This window comes from Vicia villosa, linkage group LG1 (assembly GCF_029867415.1).
Source record: "Vicia villosa cultivar HV-30 ecotype Madison, WI linkage group LG1, Vvil1.0, whole genome shotgun sequence".
Lineage (NCBI taxonomy): Eukaryota > Viridiplantae > Streptophyta > Magnoliopsida > Fabales > Fabaceae > Vicia > Vicia villosa.
The window spans coordinates 237970919-237979036 of NC_081180.1; positions in this window are offsets into that span (position 1 = coordinate 237970919).

Below are 8118 nucleotides of genomic sequence, written 5' to 3' on the forward strand. Positions count from 1 at the left end.
GGTCGCCTTCTTCATATTCAAGTTCTCTTCATTAATTTTCATAATTTCTTTCATTTTTTGTTTCTTCTTCTTCAACAAAACTCCTTCTAGTCTTGTTACAAAATAGTTTTTATGTGTATTTGAGGTGGCAATATGTTAATTGATGCGTGTTTTGTTGTGTTCTATTTGTTAAGCTCTCAAATCTATTTCAAACATTCTAATGTCAAGTGTCAATTTTTATATTTGATAGTGAATTTATTTCATGATGCAATGAAATCATGTCACTGTTTCATAGTATGGATTAAGAGTAATTTGTAAATTGTTTAAAATAATAGAACATAAAATAAATTATATGAAATGTATTATTGTAAAAAAATAATAGCATAAAATACATTGAAAAATACGATAGTGAAGAATACATCGACGATTATAATGTTTGAAAAAAATACTGAAAACCGATCGACCAAACCAAATCAAACCGAATCAAATCAGTTAGCTTGATTGGATTCCATTTTGTTTGAAGAATGCAATTTTTTTTATCAATTTTAATTTATTTTTTTCAAACCTCATTTTGTCTAATTTTCTTTTGAATAATCAGTGATAGGAAAAGAAGTTAAGGCCCAATAGGACTCATTTCAAAATACAATATAAAGAAGTGGGAACTTCTTCTTTCCACAAATTTGTATTTGACACCTCCATACACTTCCATAAAAATTCCATATTTTCCTTTTATATTAAAAAATGGAAAATTTGTTAAACTAAATTAAATTGATTTTTCTGGATTCTTTTAAACTTTTTTAATTCTGAGTTTTTCTTAATGTTTTTCTTTAGTTTATATAGGATATACACAAATCTAATATAAATGCATTACTATTTTTTTTCTTTCATTTATACCAGATTTGTAATTGAACCAATATAATAAATTTTTATTTATCACCAGATTTTCTTAAAAATCCAGGATGAAATGTGGGGATGGTGCTGATTTTGCAGGAAAATTATATAGAAATGCATAGTTTTATGCTAGAAAATTTGAAAAATCTAGTATACTTTTGGAATGTCACTACACTTTGCAAAATAACTGGTGTGGATGGGGAGTGGCACCGAACTTTACAAAATCCCGTAGGTAATTTTTAAATTATTAATATTTCTTTTTATTTTATTAATGAGACACCACATATTATAAAGTTAATATAATTTCAACATAAACAAATATAGCATTACATAAATTTTTATAAATTTAACAAGATTTTAACATAAACTTAACGTGTAATAAGCTTAACATAGTATAAGAATATGATTTTTTATATTTCAAATTTAAATTTAAATTTTTATTTAAATATGATTTGATCTTTAAAATTGTCAAACAAATCACATAAACTTTGCTAACCAATTTGCAACAAATCTAATTAAATCTCAATAAGAAATTTTATACTATGCAACATCCATCTTTACTTGCTAATAAAGGCCAGATGTTGCACTGCACACATGTTGAAGCATTGTGTTCAATATGTTGCACTAGTACATCCAAATTATCTTCTTGTAGAGTTAATATTGGATAGAATAAATCAGAACCAATACTACAATATCATCTATCTATTGTAAGAGACTAAGACTAGATGTTGCAACATACATGTTAGAACATCGTGTTCAACATTTGTCCCTTTTGCACCATAAACAGCTTCAACATTTTCCATATTGTTTAGCATAATGCAGTCAATCCAAAAGGACCAACAAATGAGTTAACTGCCAGGTGTCCACTGTTTAGCTAAGAAATGTCATCCAGGGATGTCAATCATCCCCCAATGTTTATGTTTACTTCTATTTAATGTAATCAATGATGGCCTATTTTTCGAGACCTTAAACGTTAGTGACACGTGTCAGAAACGTGTTGAGTTTTTCTAAAACCATAAAAGAATTCCTTTTTGGATTTTCTCTATTTCACCCTTTCTCTACAAGTCCGTCCAAGTTATTTTCCCTTGTCATTGTCATCTCTTCGCTCACAACCTTCTCTCAGGTATGAATTTCTTCTTTTCTTTATTCTTTATAGTGGATTTTGCGAAGGTGTGCATGAGATGGGATTTTTATGCTAGATGTAGGGCTTTAGGTAAGTAGTCCATTTCTGGTGATTACGACAGTGGTGGTAACTTGTTTTTGTCCTACTATTTATTCAGGAACAAAATGTCTTCCTCCTCCATCGTGTCAAATGATGCTGGTGACTTTGTGTCTAGTTACACCTCCGAAGAATAAATTCATGTTTTCGAATCAGGAGTAGATGTTCTTCTTTAGAGGATGGGGGAGCGGGTCGTCTTGGAAATTTGTTCACCGCCAGAGAGGGTGACCTCGCGTATTTCCTACGAACCTTCTTCAACGTACCTTTACTTTTACCTCAATGTCATCAAAGAAATGTGAGTTCTTCCCCCCTTTCTTTCTTTTCTGTGGAGATTTTGAGAATTCTTAATGTCGATCCCTTCCAACTGTTTCCTAATAACTAGAGTTATATTAGAGCTTTGAGATAGTTTACGAGGACTTATACATTACTCCAACCAAGGGGGTATTTTTATCCTTCTTTACCACTAATCTATCGAAGGTTAGCTGGGTGTCCCTAGACAATCGACTAGCGCAAGGCATTCTCACCTTCCACTCCAATCATTATATGTATTTAAAATACAAGTTTGTCTGGGTGAGGGGATGAGACAACTTCCTCTTGATGTTGGGATCTGATGGCAACCCTCTTTTTCCTATGTCCCGGACGGAGGATCCAGTAATAATCACATGGTACGACTCAGCGTTCCTTTCTCTCAAATAGAAAATAACTATTCACTTCCTATGGCATTTCGATGTTATATAATGCTGAGAATTAGTTAACCTCTGATCAGAGGATGGATAACATTTCGCCGCCTATATAACAAGTAGTCCTTACTATGCTGAGATCCACCTAATCACTTGAAATGTCCTTATCAACCTTCTAGGTTAAAATTGACATTTTTGCCATGTTTGAAATATGTTGTAAACATAACTGATGCAGGTGCAATAAAGTACGCGAGCTTGAGCGATATCTATGCCCAAATGAAAGAGTACAAAAATAAAGGCAAGTGTGAAATTCGAGCTCAGAAGAATGATTAATCCAACATGTAAAACCAATATCAATGAACAAGATCATCTGATTTTGATTAAATGATAGAACATAATGCTCTCAAGAAACACTAATAGAAGAATAAAACACGCTCTTCTCAAGTAGCTCATAGAAAAAAAGGCAAAAGAATACTTCAAAAAATCCTTTACATTCTATTCAAGCACTTAAAGTTAAGGCCATGCGATAAAAAAGGCACTATCAAAAGTGGAGATGTTCTCAGGAACATCTTATAAGCACTCGAGTACTTTAAAGGAGGTGTAACGCCGCTGCTAGTTAGTAAAGATGTTCCAAACTCTCCCAAGAGTAACTCTTAATGCACCTATTTCCTAGAGCAGCAATGTCCCATCTAGGAAGTCCATGTTTGTAAATCCCATGGTCGGATATCAACATATGTCGCGAACCTCCGCCGATCAAAGTAGAGACAAGGGCTTGAGGGCAACTATTCTAGGCTGGCCGTAAGGCCTAAGAAGTGGAAGCCTAATAGCGAAGTAAGATGCTACCACAATAATATTAGGTGGACTCTTTTCCATCTGCGTCATAAAGTACTCACCAAGAAGATACCATGACAATCTCCCAAATCAATCCAACGGTTGGCTGCATCCCATGCACATGCAATTACCAACCATCTCCATTAGTTAAAGAGGAAAACTTGCCACTCTTCTGGTATTCAAATCATTCTCATTAAAATTTCACTTTTCAATCTCTTATTGACTGAGTGCTAACCTTGCAGACCAGTCTCATATCCATCACATTAGAAGCCTTGAACCACCGCATTAAACCGTAAATTTATCATCTCCAATCTCTAACCAGTTCTAGAGAAAAACAACTATCATCATTTTTAATTTTAAATTTATCCATAATTTCTTCCACTATAGGCCTCTCAGTAAACTCAAGTTAAGATAATGGAGATTGGGTCCTTATACCAAATATTGTTCACTTATTTACATCCAAGATCTTTCAAAATACCTAACATATAAAGAACACGTCTAAAATATGAAACTCCCCCCTTTGTATTTAGAGCGTTGTTGATCTACGAATTCCTCTTCATAATAGGGCCGTCTTTGAGGACGTGTAAGGTGGGCTACTGCACAGGACTTCAAAATGTTCACATTTAACATGTAGCTAAATAGGGCCTCATAAAATATTTATATTGGTTAAACTATGATAAGATAAGATCTCTATTTGTTTTTCCATGATTAAACTTCGACTAATTTACACCGGACCTCAAAAAAATTAAGACAACCTTGCTCCATAATAAATCACAATATGAAATAATTAATTCATTATAAACTATAAACCCTAAAAAACGACAAAGAAAAACATGCTTTATTTTAAAACCCATTTGAAAAAAAAAAAGGTAACATGCTCTAATTTTCAAATACAAACAGATTCAAAACCTCCATTCCCATTTCAAACCCCTAAAAGTGAAAAAATATTTACTTTAATTGGAATATAATCACTCTATTGAACAGTGAACTGAAGATAATAACTATAATACAAAACAATGATAATAATAATAATAATAATAATAATAATAATAATATAATAATGATAATAATAATAATAATAATAATAATAATGATAATAATAATAATGATAATAATAATAATGATAATGAATAATAATAATAATAATAATAATAATAATAATAATAATATAGAGAGAATGGGAATGCGCGGGAAGCGAGGACGAGGGAGGCCAAAAATGGCACCACCGTCTCCGTCATCGCAACCGTCGCCGGTGCCAGTGTCTGCGGCGAAGGCTACTCCTGTTCCAGAGGAAGCAATTACTGAATCTTTGGTGGAAACTGAAGAGATACGTAAGGCGAATTCACTGGGGAAGGAATCTGAAACCCTAATTGCAGAAGAGGAAAACAATGCGAAGGAGAAGACGATGGGGGAACGGAAACTGTGGGTTGATGTGCTATCGGATAATCGTAATCCATCTAAAGGTCTCTCCATACAGTATGTGGCTCCGTCTATGAAGGATGGTGAAATTGAGATTGTGATTGAGGATGAAGATGTCCAATCGGAGATGAAATTCTGGGAAAACGCACTCATCCTCTATGCGCTGGGTGAGAATTTTAGTATGAACACAATGAAGAACTATATGTTGAAAATGTGGACATTTGTCAAGATTCCAGATCTGTATTATAATGACGAAGGTTACTTCATCCTTCGATTTCATTCACATGAGGACAAGGATGCTGTGCTCATGAAAGGGCCTTATACACTAAGGAATGTACCACTGTTGCTTCAAGAATGGCGATCTGATTTCAATCTGAAGAGGGATATGTTGAGGACTCTCCCTATATGGATCAAGCTCCCACAGCTTCCTCTGTATCTGTGGGGAGCAAAAAGCTTGAGCAAGATCGGTAGTGCCCTGGGAGTTCCTCTTGTCACGGATGAATGTACAGCCAGGAAGCATAGAGTCTCATATGCTCGGATATTGGTGGAGGTAGATATCACCAAGGAGATGACCAAGGAAATTACCATTAGAGACAGTGAAGGTCGTAAGATTACTCAATACGTGGAGTATGAATGGCGACCAATGTTCTGTGAGAAGTGCAAAAAACTTGGCCATCAGTGTAAATAACCGGTCAAAGTGATTGAAAAGAAGTGGATGCCCAAACCAACACAACCTGAAATAGTTCACGAGGGTACCTCCACTATGCCCAAAGAAAGTGCACAAGAAGTTATTATCACACCACAGAAAACAGATGGTAGTCATGCTGAGGAAGGTAATGATGATACTTGGATCAAGGTGGCCACTAATCGTGAAAGAGGTAAAACTATCTACACTGCACCTTCTAATAGGGTGGATTGTCTGAATGGATTTGAAGCACTAGGAATTTTGAATGATTCTCTAGTGTCTGATGTTGATCCATGTTAGCCTCTTGGAATATAAGGGGGCTGAACAATTCAGGTAAAGTGCGCGAGATTAGCTCCCGTCTCCGTAGTATACAACCTGATATTATGATTTTCATTGAAACCAGAGTTAAGGTGAATAGAGCCAAGAGCATTCGAGAGAAACTCAATCTATATGAGAGCTACATAGACAATTACAATAAGCATGCTAATGGTAGGATATGGATTGCTTGGAATGCCACTAAGCATGACATTCAGGTTATTAGCTATACTGATCAATATATTCATTGTAAAGTGCAAGATGAACAGGGCAGTTTCATGTATTACCTTACTGCAGTGTATGCATATAACCATTTGGCTCAGAGGAGGATTCTTTGGAAGAATATAGAGCAGATCTTTATTACCATCCAGGGACCTTGGTGCATACTTGGTGATTTTAATAATGTGATGAATGCCCAGGATAGGATGGGAGGAAGGATGGTTAGTGAAGCTGAGTATAAAGATCTTCATGAGATGTTGACTCACACAGGTCTTAGTGAAATGCATAGTAGTGGGGATCATTTTATTTGGAGCAATAAACATGCTTCTGAACCAATCTACTCCAGAATTGACAGAATGCTTGGTAACACTGCCTGGTTCCAGTCCACTAGTGACAAGATTCTGAAATGTTTGCCTCCCAATGTATCTGACCATGCCTTACTGTGCTTTATGAATAACACTAAGATAAAGTGCAAGAGTAGAAGATTTAAATTCTACAATTGTATCACTGATCTTGTTGGTTTTCAGGATGTGGTGAAGCAGAGTTGGAATGTACCTATTTCAGGAACAGCAATGTACATTCTATGGAATAAGCTCCAAAGGCTGAAACCTGTTTTGACTCAGTTTAGTAGCAACATTTCCAATATGAGTCTCCAGCTGAGGAATGCTAGAACTGAGCTTAATGAGGCCCAAAATGACCTGAATCAGAACAGAATGGATCCTGTAGGCATTTTGAAGGTTAAAGAACTGACTGAAAAGGTTATCCAGCTGAATTCCTTTGAAGATAGTATGCTTAGGCAAAAATCTAAGATTGAATGGTTGACTAAAGGAGATAGTAATTCTGCCTATTACTATGCTAGCATTAAGTCTAGGAGCCAGCATAAAAGTATGGATACCCTGCACAAGGATGATGGTTCTATACTCACTGAGCAAAGAGATATTCAAAATGAAGTTATAAGGTTCTATACAGGGCTTATGGGCAGTAAATCAAGGCATCTGAAGCATGTGGATATTGAAGCTCTTAGGTGTGGCAAGCAGATTAATATGCAACAAAGGGAGAATCTAGTAGCTCATGTCACTGTTAAAGAGATTGAGGAGGCTTTACATGGTATTGGAGATTTAAAGGCTCCAGGAATTGATGGTTATGGAGCTAAATTCTTCAAAAGTTGCTGGCAAATCATTAAGGGTGATGTTATTGAGGCTGTCCAAGAATTCTTCCAACATGGTAAATTGTTTAGAGCTTTCAATAGCACCATTGTCACTTTAATTCCAAAACATGCTAATGCTGTCAATATTAGAGAATATCGTCCTATAGCAGGGTGCACTACCTTATATAAGATAATTTCCAAAATTTTGACTAGTAGATTGGGAATTGTCCTGAAAGACATCATTCATAACAGCCAAGCTGCTTTTGTTCCTGGCCAGCAGATTCATCATCATATTCTGCTTGCAACTGAGATAATGAAGGGATATGGTAGGAAAAGTGGGCTTCCCAAATGCATGATGCAACTGGATCTTCAGAAGGCGTATGATATGGTTGACTGGAAGTCCTTGGAATGCATCCTTCAGGAGATAGGTATGCCTAAACAATTCATTGATTGGATTATGCTGGGCACTTCCACTGTTTCTTATCGTTTCAATGTTAATGGGGAGTATACTAATATCATGGAGGCTAAGAGAGGACTAAGGCAGGGGGATCCTATCTCCCCTCTGCTCTTTGTTATCATCATGGACTATTTGCATAGAGTCATGAAGAAAATGTCCAAAGATACTGCATTCAAATTCCATAGTCACTGTGCAAAGCTTAGTATCACACATCTCTCATTTGCAGATGATGTGTTATTATTCAGTAGAGGTGAGGAAAATTCAGTGAAGTATATG